The sequence below is a fragment of the Oncorhynchus masou genome, chromosome 17, assembly GCF_036934945.1.
Source record: "Oncorhynchus masou masou isolate Uvic2021 chromosome 17, UVic_Omas_1.1, whole genome shotgun sequence".
Taxonomy (NCBI): Eukaryota; Metazoa; Chordata; class Actinopteri; order Salmoniformes; family Salmonidae; genus Oncorhynchus; species Oncorhynchus masou.
Window position 1 is genome coordinate 33,024,185 of NC_088228.1, and position 21,298 is coordinate 33,045,482.

Consider the following 21,298-nt stretch of genomic DNA (forward strand, 5'->3'; position numbering starts at 1 on the left):
CTGTCATACCCCATCACTACCCAAAATATATTTGTTTTACTCCATTGTTTGTAGACAAAGTAAATGTTAACAAACACCATATAGCAGCAAAGCATGGTTAAAACCATACTTTTGATACCATGGCTGGTCAGTCCTTAAATCCGTATCTCTGTCTGTATTTGAGAGTGGTTACGTTTCTCAAGCCCCATTCCTCATCTTTTTATCGAAATGGGTGGGGAGTGAGCTTTGTTATTGTTTCAACTGCTGAGTGCTGCTTCAAGGACACACCTAAAAAATGTCCACCCTTCCCATCTCAGGGCAAACAAGTTGATGTTTGGCAGGTAAATTGCTTAACCTGGCGTTAAGGGCTGGAAAATGCCAGGGCGCATTCTATTTGTATTTTTTTTTATGACGAAATTGAAAACTAATGTGTGTTTGACACTTGCGCCTCAATGCCAGCCGAATATAGAACCCATAGCGTATTAAAGTAGTCAAGTTTGGTATTTGGTTACATATTCCTTGCACACAGAACACAATGACTACATCAAGCTTGTGACTTGTGAATGGTGAATAACGTATTGTCATTTTGGAGTTACTTTTATTGTAAGTAAGATGAGATGTTTGTGAACACTTCTACATGAATGTGGATGCTACCATGATTATGGATAATCGTGAAGGATGAGTAAGAAAGTTACAGAAGGACAAAGTCATACCCCGCACCCCCAAAAATGCAAATCTGCCCCCATTATTGGTGATGATGAGAGATTAGCATGCTTTGATGTAGCCTCTAACTTTCTCATTCCTCATTAAGAAAAATCCTGAATGAATCATGAATAATCATGGCATTATGAGGTTTGATTTAAAAGCGTTCAGAAACACCTTATATACTCCCTTTGATACTCATTCACCATTCAGTTCCTATTGGGAAAAACATTACCCAAAACAAACTGCACATGCATCCAACGACTTTGTAGAGTCACAAGCTTGATGTTGTCATTGTGTGTTAGGATTATGGGACCAAATACACTTTGTACTACCACACTATAAGTGACATTTGTCCACATACTTATGACATCTTCAAATGGGTGGTCTAGATCTATAAAGTGCTTCCATTTCTAAATGGAAAGCAGATATGCATGAAAATACACTTTTAAAAAAAGGTGACATTCTGTATTGTCACCTCATATGAAACATTTGATCTAAAATCCAATGTTGGAGTATAGAGACAAATGTAACATTTTAGCATCACAGCCTAAATACATATGTACAGGAGTGTGTTGTCTGTCAATTCTCTGTGTAGCATGGTGCTTTTTCATTAGCAATCTATTTTGTAAAGTGTATCAAGTAATTCAGCTTCTTAGCAGCTATTGGAACTACAGTGCCTTGCAAAAGTATTCATCCCCCTTAGTGTTTTTCCTATATAGTTGCATTACAACCTGTAATTGAAATGGAGTTTTATTTGGATTTCATGTAACAGACATACACAAAATAGGCCAAATTGGTTAAGTAAAATGAAAAAAATAACTTGTTTCAATTTTTTTTAAATAAAAACTGAAAAGTATTGTGTGCATATGTATTCACCCCCTTTGCTATGAAGCCCCTAAATATGAGCTGGTGCAACCAATTACCTTCAGAAGTCACATAATTAGTTAGATTGCACACAGGTGGACTTTATTTAAGTGTCACATGATCTCAGTATATATACACCTGATCCGAACGGCCCCAGAGTCTGCAACACCACTAAGCAAGGAGCACCACCAAGCACGCGGCACCATGAAGACCAAGGAGCTCTCCAAACAGGTCAGGGACAAAGTTGTGGAGAAGTACAGATCGGTGTTGGGTTATAAAAAAATATCAGAAACTTTGAACATCCCACGGAGCACCATTAAAGCCATTAAACAAACCTGTCAAGAGATGGCCGCCCACCAAAACACACGGGCCAGGCAAGGGGGGCATTAATCAGAGGCAACAAAGAGACTAAAGATAAGCCTGAAGGAGCTGCAAAGCTCCACAGCGGAGATTGGAGTATCTGTCCATAGGACCACCTTAAGCTCCACAGAGTTGGGCTTTACGGAAGAGCGGCCATAAAAAAAAATTGCTGAAAGAAAAAAATAAGCAACCATGTTTAGTGTTCACCAAAAGGCATGTGGGAGACTCCCCAAACATATGGAAGAAGGTACTCTGGTCAGATGAGACTAAAATTGAGCTTTTTGGCCATCAAGGAAAACACTATCTGACGCAAATCCAACACTTATCACCCCGAGAGCACCATCCCCACAGTGAAGCATGGTGGTGGCAGCATCCTGATGTGGGGATGTTTTTCATCGGCAGGGACTGGGAAACTGATCAGAATTGAAGGAATGATGGATGGCGCTAAATACAGGACAATTCTTGAGGGAAATCTGTTTCACTCTTCCAGAGATTTGAGATTGGGACGGAGGTTCACCTTCCAGCAGGACAATGACCCGATGCATACTGCTAAAGCAACACTCGACTGGTTAAAAAATGTTTTGGAATAGCCTAGTCCTACAACCCAGACCTCATATCCAATTGAGAATCTGTGGTATGACTTAAAGATTGCTGTACACCAGCAGAACCCATCCCACTTGAAGGAGCTGGAGCAGTTTTGCTTTGAAGAATGGGAAAGAATCCCAGTGGCTAGATCCGCTTATAGAGATCTTTTAGAGACATATCCCAATACTGTCACTGTATATAATGCCTCTGATCATTAACAAATCACAGGTGGACAGACATTATTTCAAGCAAAAAATGTTACCAAGCTATAAAAACTGGTTTGCCCAAGGGGTTTGTTCTAACTAAGCCATAAAGTTAAAACAAACTAACCCATGCTCTTACTAGATTAGTGGGTTCAGGCGCCTACAGGCACAGAGTACATACGACTTAAAGGAAAACTCCACCCAAAAACTCTTGGTATTTGTTTCATTAGTCCATTGTTGATATAAACTTAAGACTAAGGTTTATGCAGTGCCTTCAGGAATAATTTCAAATGGATTCAACTGAATGTTGTGTCACAGGCCTACACACAATAGCCAATAATGTCAAAGAGGTATTGTGTTTATAGAAAATTTTTGAAATTACAAATGAAAAGCTGAAATGTCTTGAGTCAATAAGTATTCAAACTCTGTTATGGCAAGCCTAAATAATTTCAGGAAAATTTTGCTTAACAAGTCACATAAGTTGCATGGACTCACTCTGTGCAATAATAGCGTTTAACAATTTTTTGATGACTTCCGCATCTCTGTACCCCACACATACAATTATCTGTAATGTTCCTCAGTCGAGCAGTGAATTTCAAACACAGATTCAACCACAAAGACCAGGGGGGTTTTCCAATGCCTCGCAAAGAAGGGGCACCTATCCCTTTGGTATAGATATCCCTTTGGTATAGATATCCCTTTGGTGAAGTTATTAATTACACTTTGGTTTATCAATACACCGAGTCACTACAAAGATACAAGCACACTTCCTAACTCAGTTGCCGGAGAGGAAGGAGGCCAATGGTGACTTTAAAACAGTTGCAGAGTTTAATGGCTGAGGATGGATCAACAACATTGTAGTTACTCCACGATACAAACCTAAATGGAGGGTGGTAGGTAGCCTAGTGGTTAAAAGCGTTGCACCAAAGGCTGCTGGTTTGAATCCTCAAGCAAGGTAGGTGAAAATATGTTGTTGTGCCCTTGAGCAAGGCACTTAACCCTAATTGCTCCTATACGTATCTCTGGATAAGCATGTCTGCTAAATAACTAAAATGTATAACATTTTAATGACAGAGTAAAAAGAAAGAAGCCTGTACAGAATAAAAATATTCTGAAACATGCACCCTGTTTGCAATAAGCCACTAAAGTAAAACTGCAAAAATGTAACATTATGCCTTGAATACAAAGTATTATGCTTGAAGCAAATCCACTTCATATTTTCAAGCATGTTGGTGGCTGCATCATGTTATGGGTATGCTTGTCATCGGCAATAACTAGAGTTTTTTGGGGATATGAAAGATACTGAATAGAGCTGAGCACAGGCAAAATCCTAGAGGAATACCTAGTTCAGTCTGCTTTCCAAAAGACACTGGAAGAAAAGTTCACCTTTCAGCAGGACAATAATCAAAAACACAAGGCCAAATATACACTGGAGTTGCTTACCAAGACATTATTGAATGTTCCTGAGTGGCCTAGTCACAGTTTTGACTTAAATCGACTTGAAGATCTATGGTAAGACTTGAAAATAGCTGTCCAGCAATGATCAATAACCAACTTGACAGAGCTTGAAGAATTTTTAAAAGAATAATGTGCAAATATTGCACAATCCAGGTGTTCAAAGCTCTTCATTTAAGAGAGACTCACAGCTTTAATTACTGCCAAAGGTGATTCTAACATTGACTTAGGGGTGTGAATAAATGAGATATTTCTGTATTTCATTTTCAATACAATTGCAAACATTTCTAAACTTGTTTTCACTTTGTCATTAAGTGTGTAGATGGATGAGAAAAATAATCTATTTAATCCATTTTGAATTCAGACTGTAACGCAATAAAATATGGAACAAGTCAAAGGGTATGAATACTTTCTGAAGGCACTGTAACATAAGAAATACAGCCGGTATGATGTAAATAGTCCGGGTGGATATTTTATTAATTGTTCAGCAGTCTTATGGCTTGGGTACAAGTTGTTAAGGAGCCGTTTGGACCTAGACTTGGCGCTCCAGTACTACTTTTCGTGCGGTAGCAGAGAAAAAAGTCTTATGACCTGGGTGACTGGAATCTTAAACCCGTTTTTTGGGCGTTCCTCAGACATCGCCTAGTATATACAGTGCCTTGCAAAAGTATTCACCCCCTTTGGTATTTTTCCTATTTTGCTGCCTTACAACCCGACATTAAAATAGGTTTTTGGGGGGGTTTGTATCATTTGATTTATTTACACAACATACCTACCACTTTGAAGATGCAAAATATTTTTTATTATTATGAAACAAACAAGAAATAATACCAAAAAAACAGAACTTGAGCATGCATAACTATTCACCCCCCCAAAGTCAATACTTTGTAGAGCCACCTTTTGCAGCAATTAAAGCTGCAAGTCTCTTGGGATATGTCTTTATAAGCTTGGCACATCTAGCCACTTTGAATTTTGCCCATTCTTCAAGGCAAAACTGCACCAGCTCCTTCAAGCTGCTCCAGCTCCTTTAAGTCATACCACAGATTCTCAGTTGGATTGAGGTCTGGGCGTTGACTAGGCCATTCCAAGACATTTAAATGTTTCTCCTTAAACCACCCAAGTGTTGCTTTAGCAGTATGCATCGGGTCATTGCCCAGCTGGAAGGTGAACTTCCGTCCCAATCGCAAATCTTTGGAAGACTGAAACAGGTTTCCGTCAAGAATTGTCCTGTATTTAGCTCCATCCACCATTCCTTCAATTCTGACCAGTTTCCCAGTCCCTGCTGATGAAAAACATCCGCACAGCATGATGCTGCCACCACCATGCTTCACTGTGGGGATGCTGTTCTCAGGGTGATGAGAGATGTTGGGTTTGTGCCAGACATAGCGTTTTCCTTGATGGCCAAAAAGCTCACTTTTAGTCTCATCTGACCAGAGTACCTTCTTCCATATGTTTGGGGAGGCTCCCACATGTCTTTTGCCAACAACAAAAAAAAAAATCTTATTTTTTTTCTTTAACATTTACATTTACATTTAAGTCATTTGGCAGACGCTCTTATCCAGAGCGACTTACAAATTGGTGAATTCACCTTATGACATCCAGGCAATGTCTTTTTTATGGCCACGCTTCCATAAACCCCAGTTCTGTGGAGTGTATGGCTTCAAGTGGTCCTATGGACAGATACTACAATCTCCGCTGTGTAGCTTTGCAGCTCCTTCAGGGTTCTCTTTGGTCTCTTTGTTCCCTCTCTGATTAATGCCCTCCTTGTCTGGTCCGTGAGTTTTGGTGGGCGGCCCTCTCTTGGAAGGTTTGTTATGGTGCATTATTCTTTCCATTTTTTTAAACAATGGTTTTAATGGTTTCAGATATTTTTTTAGAACCCAACCCTATCTGTACTTCTCCACAACTTTGTCCCTGACCTGTTTGGAGAACTCCTTGGTCTTCATGGTGCCGCTTGTTTGGTTTTGCCCCTTGCTTAGTGGAGTTGCAGACTCTGGGGCATTTTAGAACAGGTGTGTATATATACTGACATCATGTGACACTTAGATTGCAAATGTGGACTTTATTTAATTATTTATGTGACTTCTGAAGGTAATTGGTCACACCAGATCTTATTTCGGGGCTTCATAGCAAAGGAGGTGAATACATATGCACGCACCACTTTTCCGTTTTTTTATATTTTTGAATTTTTTGAAACAAATTATTTTTTTCACTTAACAATTTGTCCATGACATGAAATCCAAATAGAAATCGGTTATATGCCGAGCAGTTTCCATACCAGGAGGTGATGCAACCAGTTCTCGATGGTGCAGCTGGGGATGCAGGATCTGGGGACGCATGAGAAATATTTTCAGTCTCTTGAAGGTGTGTTTGGACCATGATAGTTTGTTGGTGATGTGGACACCAAGGAACTTGAAACTCTCCACCCACTCCACTACAGCCCCGTCAATGTTAATGGGGGCCAGTTCCAGGTGAAAGGTATGTTGTTTTGGTGGATATGATCTTTTCACAGCCTGCTTCTGCAGCTTGGGGTAGGCTGCATGACCTTTCACCACATGGTCAATCTGAGGTAGGAGAAAAAAAGTGTGCTTTTGTGGATCTAGTTTGAGCAAACCTCGTCATCAAGGCTTACTGTGTCAAAACATGTCAGTGTATAATGAATATGTAGCTGATTACTTACTTCAGGTCACAACTACATGGTTTTCTTTCTCTCCTTCTAAAAAGGAGACTGGGACACCAGGTGTGTGGGTTCTCAGGTCAATCAGTGACATGAATTGATCAATTACCTACCAGGTATGGAGAAGAAAACAACCCAGCAAAACAGCAGCTCTGCAGGGCCAAGGGCCTGTAGTTGAATAAGCCTGATCTAGCAGGACCCAGGCGGCGCAGAGCTGAACTGACTAGTCTTCCAGTAGCACTCTGTCCTCCCTCGTTGAGCCACAGGTCAGGCACCATGGCGGACAGGTAGGGTCTCCACACCCCTGGGACAATCAGGGACACCTGACTGATCTGAAACAACATGGGACAGAAGAACACATAGGGGGCCACTGAGCTATGTGCTTCAACACAGCTTGTACAGGCTCCCTAAACAGTGTTTTGTTGATTTTAAATAAGCTCTTTTGGTTTGAATAATATTGTGTTTTTGAGCCACGGATTTACAGATTGACTGACACGTTTTTGGCTGGCTAACTAGCTTTTTGGCTTGGCTAACTAGCTAGCTATCAGGCTAATAATTTTTGTCTGAAATGCATCTGGCCACAGTACTGCCTTTTTTTGTTTCACCTGGCTGCCAATTCCTGATCTTCTGAGAACATAATTTGACGAGTCGCCTGAAGTGTGAGAGGAATGGAAGATGGAGGAATACAGCAGAGCTGAGGCAAAGCGCTCATAGTGAGGAAGACTGGCTACTATTTGTACTTTATTGCTTTTAAATCTTTCAATGAATTTGTATTTTATTAACACTTTGTTCTAGCTAACTATTTGTGTTGGTAGCTATCAAGTAAACACAATGATCACAACAATACAAAGCAAAGAGGCACGGAGTTTGAAGGTAGGCCTTGAAATACATCCACAGGTACACCACCAATTGACTCAAATGATTTCAATTAGCCAATCAGAAGCTTCTAAAGCCATGTCACCATTTTCTGGAATTTTCCAAGCTTTTTAAAGGCACAGTCTGTCAGGATTTGGCCAGGGTTGTTCCGGGTTTTGGTCACTAGATGCCCCCATTGTGCTTTTTGACCTTATGTTTTTTCCCTTGATTCCCATTATTATTTGCACCTGTGCCTCGTTTCCCCTGATTGTATTTAAACCCTTAGTTTCCCTCAGTTCTGTGCTCTGTGTTTGTATGTTAGCACCCAGCCCTAGTGTTCTGTGTATTCTTGTCGATTCCGGTGGACGCTCTTGTGGAATTCTGTTTTTGTTTTTTGAGTATCTCTTGAGGCTTTTTTGTGCTATACCTACCACCTTTTGGATTTGCCATTTTGTATTGAAGGACTTCTCCTTTTTACTTTATTAAATACACCGTCTTAAGTACTGCTGTGTCTGCCTCATCTTCTGGGTTCTGCTGACTATTCGTGGCTCAGTTGGTTAAGTGACTGTTTCTCACTCCGGAGACCCAGGTTCGTAACCGGGTCCTGACAGAAACACAGAGCCATAAATGAACCCAGAGGCAGCCAGTTCCCAGGACCTTTTTGCCATGCTGTCCCACCACCAGGAGACTGTCCAACGCCACAAAGCCACCCTGGTTCAGCAAGAGGCCTTAATGGCTAGACATTCTCATCTTCTGTCGGAGATGCTGACTTCCATTAAGCAAATATCTGATCGTCTTACCCCGGCAACAGTTCCCGTCCCAGTACCTCAGATTCACGTACCCATGGCAGTTAACCCCCTGGCTGAACCTCGTCTTCCACCTCCCCAACGGTTCTCAGGTGATCCAAGTGCTTGTAAAGGGTTTCTCACCCAATGTTCTCTCTCCTTTGAGCTACAACCCTCGTCGTTTCCCACCGACCGGTCTAAGATCGCTTATATCATCACCCTGCTGTCGGAAAAAGCCCTGGCCTGGGCTACTGCTGTGTGGGATGCCCATAGTTCCTGCTGTGCCAGCTACTCTGCCTTTGCTGAGGAATTCAAACGAGTGTTTCAAGGCCCAAGCAGTGGTTCTGACTCAGCCAAACAGCTCCTGACTCTCCACCAAGGTTGGCGCAGCGTGACGGACTATGCCATCCAGTTCCGCACGGTGGCAGCAGCGAGTGGTTGGAACAACGAGGCGCTCACGGTGTGCTTTCTGAAAGGCCTTTCCGACACTATCCAAGATGAACTGGCCACTCGGGAACCACCGGACAATCTCGAGTCCCTGATCAAGTTGGCCTCACGCATTGACCAGCGTCTGAGAGAGAGAGAACTCAACCGTAGACCTCTAGCCCCTATCAGTCCCAGCTCCGAGTCCCCACCTTTATCCTCGCTGGCTCCACCGGAACCCATGCAGATTGGACGCATCTCCCAGGCTGAGAGAGACCGCCGGATGAGGGGAGCGACGCTGTCTATATTGCGGCAAACCGGGCCATTTCCGTTCCACGTGTCCCGGGCTCCAGGGAAACGCTCTGTCCCGTACAGACCGGGGGGAACTGTAACGGGAAACATAACCTCCTCCCATCCGTCCAACTCCCATCTGCCCATTCCAGTCACCCTCTCCTGGGACAACCACAAGCTTCACCTTCAAGCCTTGGTAGACTCTGGAGCCGCAGGTAACTTCATGGATGGTGTCTGGGCGAAGGAGAATGGCGTTCCCTCTGAACCTCTAAGTGACCCCATGAGGGTTACTACATTGGATGGAAGCCCTTTGGGATCTGGACTTGTCACTCATGTCACTACCTCCTTGCGACTTTCAGTTTCACAACACCAGGAATTGATGAACTTTCATTTGATCTCCTGTTCCGAGTTCCCTCTCGTCCTTGGATACCCCTGGCTTCACAGCCATAACCCTCACATCGACTGGTCTATGGGCACTATCAAGCAGTGGGGTCCTACGTGCCAAGCTACTTGTATTTTCCAGAATTCTCCGAGTTCTACTCCCGAGTCTTTAGAATCCATCGACCTGACCCGAGTTCCCGAGTGTTACCATGACCTCAAACTGGTGTTTAGCAAACAGAGGGCCACCATGCTACCACCCCATAGACCTTACGATTGCCCCATCGACCTGTTTCCGGGCACTTTCCCCCCCAGGGGTCGGATCTTTTCCCTATCTCCACCCGAACGAGCTGCTATGGATACCTACATCAAGGACGCTCTGGAAGCAGGCCTCATGCATCCATCCACCTCCCCGGCGGGAGCAGGGTTTTTCTTTGTGGCCAAGAAAGACGGTGGATTACGTCCTTGCATCGACTACCGGGGACTCAATGCCATAACCGTCCGTAACCGTTACCCGCTACCCCTTATGGCCACAGCCTTCGAGCTGCTCCAGGAAGCAGTTGTTTTCACTAAGCTTGACCTGCGGAACGCATACCATCTTGTGCGGATCAGACCTGGTGACGAGTGGAAGACCGCTTTCAACACGCCTACTGGTCACTACGAATACTTGGTGATGCCCTTCGGCCTGACCAACGCCCCAGCGGTGTTCCAAGCGCTCATAAACGATGTGCTTAGGGATATGCTTAACATATTTGTGTTCGTTTACCTGGATGACATCCTCATCTTTTCGAGCTCCCTTCAAGAACACACTAAGCATGTCAGACAAGTACTCAAACGACTCCTAGACAGCCATCTGTACGTTAAGCCGGAAAAATGTGAATTCCATTCATCCCGAGTACAATTCCTGGGATTTGTAGTGGAACCCGGTCGAGTCCAAATGGACCCCAGGAAGGTAGGGGCGGTAGCGGATTGGCCCACCCCAAATCCGTTAAGGAAGTTCAGCGTTTCCTGGGCTTCACAAACTTTTACCGCAAGTTCATCAAGAACTTCAGCTTGGTGGCAGCCCCTCTCTCAGCTTTAACCAAGGGTGGCAATGCAAGGTTTTTGTGGGGAAGAGAAGCTGAGACGGCCTTCCAAGGTCTCAAGCAGCGCGTTCTCTCTGCTCCCATCCTGATACTACCGACTACGGATGAACCATTTGTGGTGGAGGTAGACGCATCAGAGGTTGGTGTTGGGAGCTGTCCTGTCTCAGAGGGGTGAAGACAAGAAGCTTCATCCGTGCGCTTTCTTCTCACACCGGCTTACCCCGACTGAGAGGAACTACGATGTGGGGGATCGTGAACTTCTAGCGGTTAAGATGGCATTGAAGGAATGGAGACACTGGCTCGAGGGGGCTTCTCACCCGTTTCAAGTGCTTACGGACCACAAAAATCTGGAGTATATCCAGCAGGCGAAGCGGTTGAACTCTAGACAAGCTAGATGGTCTCTTTTCTTCAATCGATTCCAGTTTATCCTCACCTATCGGCCCGGGTCGAAGAATCTCAAACCGGATGCCCTGTCCCGAGTCTACGCTCCTGCCATTCGAGATGACACGGACATGCCTGTCCTTCCTGCTGCTAAGATTGTGGCTCCGATCTCGTGGCAAGTTGAGGATACCGTGAGACGTGCTCAAGCTAGCGAACCGGACCCGAAAGGAGGTCCTGCCAATCGGTTGTTTGTCCCCAAGGCAGTGAGGACTCAGGTCCTTCTGTGGGGGCACTCCTCTCGCCTCACCTGTCATCGGGCGTAGGTCGCACCTTGGAGTTCATCCAGCGTAAGTTCTGGTGGCCTACCATAAGAGAAGACGTTGCCACTTTCGTCAATGCCTGCCCCGTGTGCTGCCAGGGCAAATCTTCTCACCTCCGCCCTCAAGGACTCCTTCACCCTTTACCTGTTCCCCACAGACCCTGGTCCCATATCTCATTGGACTTTATTACTGGACTTCCTCCATCCCATGGCAATACTACTATCCTAGTCATAATCGACAGGTTTTCAAAGGCAGCCAGGTTTGTCCCTCTGACTAAGTTACCTTCTGCCAAGGAAACGGCTGAGTTGGTAATTAATCATGTGTTCCGAGTCTTCGGCATTCCTCAAGATATGGTTTCTGACAGAGGTCCCCAGTTCGCCTCAAGGTTTTGGAAGGCCTTCTGCCAACTCATGGGGGCTTCTACCAGTCTATCTTCAGGGTACCATCCGGAGTCCAACGGCCAAACAGAGAGGATGAATCAAGAGCTGGAAACCACCCTCCGATGTATGACTTGTGACAACCCGTCCACATGGTCATCCTTTATTGTTTGGGCCGAATACGCGCACAACACCTTGCGCTCCTCCTCCACTGGTATGTCCCCGCACGAGTGTCAGTTTGGCTATGCTCCTCCATTGTTCCCGGACCAGGAGGCAGAAGTCAGAGTGCCTTCAGCCTTGAAGTTCGTCAGACGCTGTCGGCTTATGTGGAGGAAGACCCGTCTTAATCTTATGCGTTCCTCACAGAGGTACCAACAACAAGCCAACAGACGTCGCCGTCCCGGGCCTACCCTGTGACCCGGCCAGAGAGTCTGGCTCTCCACAAGAGACTTACCACTACGGGTGGAGTCTCGCAAGCTGTCCCAGAAATACATCGGTCCCTTCAAGGTTGCCAGGAGAGTTAACCCAGTTTCTTATCGCCTACACTTACCCAGATCCCTTAAGATTAATCCCACATTTCACATTTCATTGTTAAAACCTGTTGTTTTTTCTCCCCTTGTCCCGGCTGACAGACCTCCCCCTCCGCCTCGTGTCATTGGAGGCCAGCCGGCTTATACCGTCCATCGGATACTGGATTCCCGCCGGGTGCAGCGGTCCTGGCAGTATCTGGTGGACTGGGAAGGCTACGGTCCCGAGGAGCGCTCCTGGGTTCCTGCCAAAGACATCCTGGACCCTGACCTCATTCGTCAGTTCAGGGCCCTCCACCCTGAGAGAGCTGGTAGGAACGTCAGGAGCCGTTCCTAGGGGGGGGATTCTGTCAGGATTTGGCCAGGGTTGTTCCGGGTTTTGGTCACTAGATGCCCCCATTGTGCTTTTTGACCTTGTGTTTTTTCCCTTGATTCCCATTATTATTTGCACCTGTGCCTCGTTTCCCCTGATTGTATTTAAACCCTTAGTTTCCCTCAGTTCTGTGCTCTGTGTTTGTATGTTAGCACCCAGCCCTAGTGTTCTGTGTATTCTTGTCGATTCCGGTGGACGCTCTTGTGGAATTCTGTTTTTGTGTTTTGAGTATCTCTTGAGGCTTTTTTGTGCTATACCTACCACCTTTTGGATTTGCCATTTTGTATTGAAGGACTTCTCCTTTTTACTTTATTAAATACACCGTCTTAAGTACTGCTGTGTCTGCCTCATCTTCTGGATTCTGCTGACTATTCGTGGCTCAGTTGGTTAAGTGACTGTTTCTCACTCCGGAGACCCAGGTTCGTAACCGGGTCCTGACACAGTCAAATTATTGTATGTAAACTGACCCACTGGAATTGTGATACAGTGAAATAATCTGTCTGTAAACAATTGTTGGAAGAATTACTTTTGTCATGCACAAAGTAGATGTCCGAAACCGACTTGCCAAAACGATAATTTGTTTACAAGAAATTTGTGGAGTGGTTGAAAAACAGGTTAATGACTCCAACCGAAGTGTATGTGAACTTCCGACTTCAACTGTACACATACATACACATGCATATCTTTATATATATATATATATATATATATAATTTCCTTTATTACCCTACCACCCCTCTCCAATTGGAGCAAACTAGTGAACAACAACGCTTAGGCCTGTATTTCCAGCTTAAACATAATATAAACATTTTATGGACAGTCTATTGTACAATTTTTTATTGTTTTTAAACTCTTGTCTTCCTCAACCTCTCCCATATATTTATGATGTCCATCCGATTTGATTTCTATTTGTCATATCTTTCAAAGTGTGCTTGTCAGTGTTGTAAATGACCATTGTAGCTGGAAACGGAAGATTTTTTAAATGGAATATCTACATAGGCGTACAGAGGCCAATTATCAGCAACCATCACTTCTGTGTTCCAATGGCATGGTGTGTTAGCTAATCCAAGTTTATCATTTTAAATGGATAATTGATCATGAGAAAACCCTTTTGCAATTACGTTAGCACAGCTGAAAACTGTTGTGCTGATTAACCTCTCTAGGGTAGGGGGCAGCATTCAGAATTTTGGATGACAAGCATGCCCAAATTAAACCGCCTGCTACTTGGGCCCAGAAGATATGATATGCATATAACTGGTAGATTTGGATAGAAAACACTCTAAAGTTTCGTGTATAACAGAACTGATTTGGCAGGCGAAAACCTGAAATCCATTCAGGACGTTTTTTTGTTGGTTTTGTAGTTTTCTATTCAATGCCATTACAGTATCCATTGACTTAGGACTCAATTTTCAGTTCCTATGCCTTCCACTAGATGTCAACAGTCTCTAGAAATTGTTTCAGGCTTGTATTCTTATAAATGAGGGAGTAAGACAGTTCTGAATGAGTGGACCCTGACGTGTCACAGAGCTTTTTCATGCGCAATCCCGAGAGAGTGCATTTCTTGTTTACCTTTTTTATATTGACAACGTTATTGTCCGGTTGAAATATTATAGATCATTTAGGCTAAAAACAACCTGAGGATTGAATATAAACATCGTTTGACATGTTTCTATGAACTTTACGGATACAAATTGGATTTTTTTGTCTGCCTGTTTTGACTGCGTTTGAGCCTGTGAATTACTGAAGAAAATGTGCAACCAAAACTAAAGTTTTTGGATCTAAAGAGACTTTATCGAACAAAAGGAACATTTTATTGAGTAAATGAATGTCTTCTGAGTGCCACCATATGAAGATCATCAAAGGTAAAGGAATCATTTTAACTCTATTTCTGAGTTTTGTAACGCTTCTACTTAGCTGGTGATTTGTCTGCTGGGCTATGTTCTCAAATAATCGTAAGGTATGCTTTCGCCGTAAAGCATTTTTAATTCTGACACCGTGGTTGGATTCACATGGTTAAAATTGATGGGAAGATGGATGGAGCCAAATACAGGACCATTCTGGAAGAAAACCTGATGGAGTCGGCAAAAGACCTGAGACTGGGACGGAGATTTGTCTTCCAACAAGACAATGATCCAAAACATAAAGCAAAATCTACAATGGAATGGTTCAAAAATAAACATATCCAGGTGTTAGAATGGCCAAGTCAAAGTCCAGACCTGAATCCAATCGAGAATCTGTGGAAAGAACTGAAAACTGCTGTTCACAAATGCTCTCCATCCAACCTCACTGAGCTCGAGCTGTTTTGCAAGGAGGAATGGGAAAAAATTTCAGTCTCTTGATGTGCAAAACTGATAGAGACATACCCCAAGCGACTTACAGCTGTAATCGCAGCAAAAGGTGGCGCTACAAAGTATTAACTTAAGGGGGCTGAATAATTTTGCACGCCCAATTTTTCAGTTTTTGATTTGTTAAAAAAGTTTGAAATATCCAATAAATGTCGTTCCACTTCATGATTGTGTCCCACTTGTTGTTGATTCTTCACAAAAAAATAGTTTTATATCTTTATGTTTGAAGCCTGAAATGTGGCAAAAGGTCGCAAAGTTCAAGGGGGCAGAATACTTTCGCAAGGCACTGTATATATGTGTGTATATATGTATATGTACATGTATATGTATATATGTATGTTTTTTAGCAATTACTATATTTGAGTAACCACTATTTGTATTATTTGTTCTGTCTATTCTGGTGGATTAAATATAAATTGCAACTAACTTTTTATGGCTTGTTGTAAAATAGTGAGATTTGGGAGAAATAACTGAAAGTGAGAGGTTGTAATCTGAATAAAGGAAAAAAGGCCTTTCTTGAACAGGGTGAGACACTCTTACTAATTTGCTAGTGAATCAGTTTGGATTTAAGCATTACTTTTGTATGACATAAGCCATTAGTGAGAGGTCTAATGCTTTAATATTTAATCCTTTCTGCCCTCCGAATTCATATATTCCAAAATAAATAGGCCCATTTTAATTGTCTGGCTTGCGATTCCAAATAAAATTGAATATTGTTTTTTCACATAATAAAAAACAAACTGTTCACTAGTTGTAGACAAGACCATAAACAAATAGGTGAACTGGGATATGACTAAAGAGTTAAATCAGGGTGATTTCTTTACATATATAGAAGGTATATACCTTTCCATGGTAGCAAGATCTTATTTATGTTTGTTAACTTTCTATTAAAATGTATTTGAGTGAGATCATTCATTTATTTTGGGATATGTATACCGAGTATGTCCACATCCCCGTCAGACCATTTTATTGGTAGACTACATGGTGAAGTAAAAGTTGTATTTTTTTGTGATCCCATACTTATCATAATTTGGTTGTAATCCAGAGGTGAGAGAAATTATCTAGATCCTCTGAGGCTGTGGAGGGATCCAAGTTGAGGATTTAAAAGAAACCATGAATCATTGGTTTACACCTTTTTGTTTTTAAGCCCTGTATTTCTAATCCCTTGATATTATTGTTGGGTCTGATTTTAATAGCTAACATTTCGATGGCCATAATAAATAAATATTCTGATAGTGGACAACCTTGTTTTACTCCTCTTGACAGTTTAAAACTTTGAGAAGTAGCCATTATTTACTATTTTAAACCTAGGGTTACTATACATGATTTTAACCCATTTTTATAAGAGATTCTCCAATTGTAATAAATACCTGGAACATTTCAATCTTGGAGAATCTGTATTCACTTTTGTTGCCAGCGGTTTTGACATTAATGGCTTTGTGTTGAGTTATTTTGAGGGGACAGCAAATTTACACTGTTATACAAGCTGTACACTCACTACTATACATTGTAGCAAAGTGTCATTTCTTCAGTGTTGTCACATGAAAAGATATACTCAAATGTGAGGGGTGTACTCACTTTTGTGATATACTGTAGATACATTTTCATCTTAAACATTTGGCATAATTAAAGGCATCGATTTCTGGATAAACAGAAGGAAAAGTAAAAAAAAAAAAAACATTACCAGAAAAGTATTAAAAGGTATCAAAAAACAATGTTGATGTAACGACCCCTGACAACACATTTAGTTTGGGAGAAATTGTTTACAGGAACTAAATCATCCACATCTATACTAAAGTTGCAGAAATCTACTCTAAAGCAGTATACACACCCATTGGAAGTAGTGAAAATAATAGAATAGCCATGTATAGAAAAGAAATTCAGAAGACTGGACCTAAAACTGTGTATAAACGATCATACAAGAGGTTTTGTAATGATTCCTATGTTGAAGATGGGAAAAATATTTATTGGTCTAATGTGTGTAATGAGGAACATCCGGACACTGCACTTGAAGCATTTACAGTATGAAACTGCTTCTTCCGGTTACCGATAGGCATGCGTCCATCAAGAAACTGACTGTTAGAACTTCCAAATCCCCATGGATAGATGATGAATTGAAAAACTGTATGGCTGAGAGGGATGAGGCAAAGGAAATAGCAAATAAGTCTGACAACACAGCAGACTGTCCAATTGAGAAATCATCTAACTAAACTTAACAAAAGGAAGAAGAAACTATACTATGGAACAAAGATAAATTACTTAAAGAATGACATGCAAACAACATGCTGAGCCTTATTCATGCCTAATGGACCAAATAATGAAAGACAAGTACTGTAGTTTTGAGTTCCACAAAGTGGGTTTGGAAGAGGTGAACAAATTGTTGCTGTCTATAAATAAGGACAAACCACCTGGTACCGACAATCTGGATGGTCAATTACTGAGGTTGGTAGCGGAACACATTGTGACTCCTGTTTGCCACATCTTCAACTTAAGCCTGGAAGACAGTATGAGCCCTCAGACATGGAGGGAGGCAAAGGTCAATTCCGCTACCCAAGAATAGCAGGGCACACTTTAATTGTTCAAACAGCCGACTAATCAGCCTGTTACAAGTGCTTAAATCAAACTTTTGGAAAAATTGTTTCATCAAATACAAAGTTGTTTTACCGAAAACAAATTAATAGACTTTCAGCATGTTTATAGGGAACAGGACTCAACAGGCTCGGCACTGACACAAATGACTGATGATTGGCTGAAATAAATTGATAGCAAGAAGATTGTGGGAGCTGTTTTGTTAGACTTCAGTGCAGCTTTTGATGTCATTGATCGTAACTTATTGCTGAAAAAAAACTTGGGTGTTATAGATTTGCATCCTCTGCCTTATTATGGATTGATAGTTACCTATCAAATAGAACACAGAGTATTTTTGTTAATGGAAGCTTCTCTCATGCAAATTCAGTGGGGTGTACTGGGCAGCCGGCTAGTGCCATTGTTTTTCTGTTTTTACAAATGACCTTCCACTGACCGTGAATAAAGCCTGTATGTCTATATACGCTGACGACTTAACAGTGTACAAGTCAGCTGCTGTCATGCATAGGTGTAATAGGTGGCAGGGAAGTCAGGTGCAGGAGAGTCAAACTGAGTGTAAAATGGAGTCTTTTAATAAAGTTCCAAGAGTATGCTCCATAACAATAAATGTACAAACAAACCAAACATGGGTACGAGGACCCGACGCGCACCTATACAACAATCACACTATACTGACAATAAAACAATCTCTGACAAAGACATGAGGGGAAACAAAGGGTTAAATACACAACAGGTAATGAATGGGATAGAAAACGGGTGTGTGGGAAGACAAGACAAAACCAATGGAAAATGAAAAAAGGATCAATGATGGCTAGAAGACCGGTGACGTCGAACACCGCGCACCGCCCGAACAAGGAGAGGCAACAACTTCGGCAGAAGTCATGACAGCTGCAGCAGTAAAATCAATAACTGAGACAATTAACATAGCTCCAGTCAGTTTTATAATGGGTAACTAGCAATAGGCTGGTGCTACTGATCTCAAAAATGAAAGTATCATTTTTGCGACAAACACTCACTCAATGCTAAACCTTGTTTAGATCTACTACTAAATAATGTGAGTATTGAGACTAAACTGCTAACTCTAGATAGCAAGCTTTCATGGTCAAAACATATAGAATCAATGGCTGCTAAAATGGGAAGCGGTCTGTCTGTGATAGGGAGATCTGCTTTCTTGTTCTTGACATCTCAGTCGACCAGACAGGTCCTACAGGCCTACTACCCAGCTGTGTGGTCATGCGCAGCAAAGAAGGACATGGGTAAAATGCAGTTGGTCCAGAACAAAGTAGCATGTGTCACACTTAGATGTACACGGAGGGAAAGTGTCAGTAACATGTATGTCAGTCTCTCCTGGCTCAAAATTGAAACGAGATTGACTGCATCACTATTGGTCTTTGTGCAAGGTATTGACGCTACAGAACTGTCTGTTCAAGCATTTGGCACACAGTTTGGACACACATCAATACAACACAAGACATGCAACCAGAGGCCTCTTCACAGTCCCCAGGTCCAGGAAAGAGGCTGGGAAACACACTATTAAATAGAGCCATGGCTACATGGAACTCTGCCATTCCAGGTAACTCAAGTTAGCAATAAAACCAGTTTCAAAAAACAGATAAAAGGACACCTCACTGGACAAAGGTGAACTGTGAAGAGACATACATTTTATATATCTTGTATTGCAATTTGGACTGTGCTCTGTTTGAGACCTCGATATTGTGTGTTTGTACTGACATCTAGGCTATGTGATGTTTTAAATGTATGTATTTCAGTCCATGACTAATAATACGCAGACTCTGTCTCAACCTTTAAGTCTTTACTGAAGACTCATCTCTTCAGTGGGTCGTATGATTGAGTGTAGTCTGGCCCAGGAGTGTGAAGGTAAACGGAAAGGCTCTGGAGCAACGAACCACCCTTGCTGTCTCTGTCTGGCCGGTTCCCCTCTTTCCACTGAGATTCTCTGCCTCTAACCCTATTACAGGGGCTGAGTCACTGGCTTACTGGTGCTCTTTCATGCTGTCCCTAGGAGGGGTGCGTCACTTGAGTGGGTTGAGTCACTGATGTGATCTTCCTGCCTGGGTTGGCGCCCTCCCTTGGGTTGTGCTGTGGCGGAGATCTTTGTGGGCTATACTCGGCCTTGTCTCAGGATGGTAAGTTGGTGGTTGAAGATATCCCTCTAGTGGTGTGGGGGCTGTGCTTTGACAAAGTGGGTGTGGTTATATCCTTCCTGTTTGGCCCTGTCCAGGGGTATCATCGGATGGGGCCACAGTGTCTCCTGACCCCTCCTGTCTCAACCTCCAGTATTTACACTGCAGTAGTTTGTGTCGGGGGCTAGGGTCAGTTTGTTATATCTGGAGTACTTCTCCTGTCTTATCCGGTGTCCTATGTGAATTTAAGTATGCTCTCTCTAATTCTCTCTTTCTTTCTTTCTCTCTCTCGGAGGACCTGAGCCCTAGGACCATGCCTCAGGACTACCTGGCATAATGACTCCTTGCTGTCCCCAGGCCACAAGGCCGTGCAGCAGCTCACGTTTCGACTGTTCTGCCTGCGGCTATGGAATCCTGACCTGTTCACCGGACGTGCTACCTGTCCCAGACCTATTATTTGACCATGCTGGTCATTTATGAACATTTGAACATCTTGGCCATGTTCTGTCATAATCTCCACCCGGCACAGCCAGAAGAGGACTGGGCCACCCCTCATAGCCTGGTTACTCTCTAGGTTTCTTCCTAGGTTTTGGCCTTTCTAGGGAGTTTTTCCTAGCCAACGTGCTTCAACACCTGCATTGTTTGGGGTTTTAGGCTGGGTTTCTGTACAGCACTTTGAGACATCAGCTGATGTACGAAGGGCTATAGAGACAGCAAGGGCGGTTCGTTGCTCAAGAGCCTTTCCGTTCACCTTCACACTCCTGGGCCAGACTACACTCAATCATATGACCCACTGAAGAGATGAGTCTTCATTAAAGACTTAAAGGTTGAGACCGAGTCTGTGTCTCTCACATGGGTAGGCAGACAATTCCATAAAAATTGAGCTCTATAGGAGAAAGCCCTGACTCCAGCTGTTTGCTTAGAAATTCTAGGGACAATTAGGAGGCCTGCGTCTTGTGACCGTAGCGTACGTGTAGGCATGTACAGCAGGACCAAATCAGAAAGATAGGTAGGAGCAAGCCCATGTAATGCTTTGTAGGTTAGCAGTAAAACCTTGAAATCAGCCCTTGCCTTAACAGGAAGCCAGTGTAGGGAGGCTAGATTTTTTTGGTTTTAGTCAGGATTCTAGCAGCCCTATTTAGCACTAACTGAAGTTTATTTAGTGCTTTATCCGGGTAGCCGGAAAATAAAGCATTGCAGTAGTCTAACCTAGAAGTAACAAAAGCATGGATTCATTTTTCTGCATCATTTTTGGACAGAAAGTTTCTAATTTTTGCAATGTTACGTAGAAAAAGCTGTCCTTGAAACAGTCTTGATATGTTTGTCAAAAGAGAGATTAGGGTCCAGAGTAACGCCAAGGTCCTTCAGTTTTATTTGAGACGACTGTACAACCATCAAGATTAATTGTCAGATTCAACAGAAGATCTCTTTGTTTCTTGGGACCTAAAATTTGACCACCTCTGAACAGTTGGTGTTGAGATGTGTCTGTTTACTTGAAATCTGTGAAGCATTTAGTTGGGCTGCAATTTCTGAAGCTGGTAACTTTAATGAACTTGTCTTCCCTCTGCAGCAGAGGTAACTCTGGGTCTTCCTTTCCTGT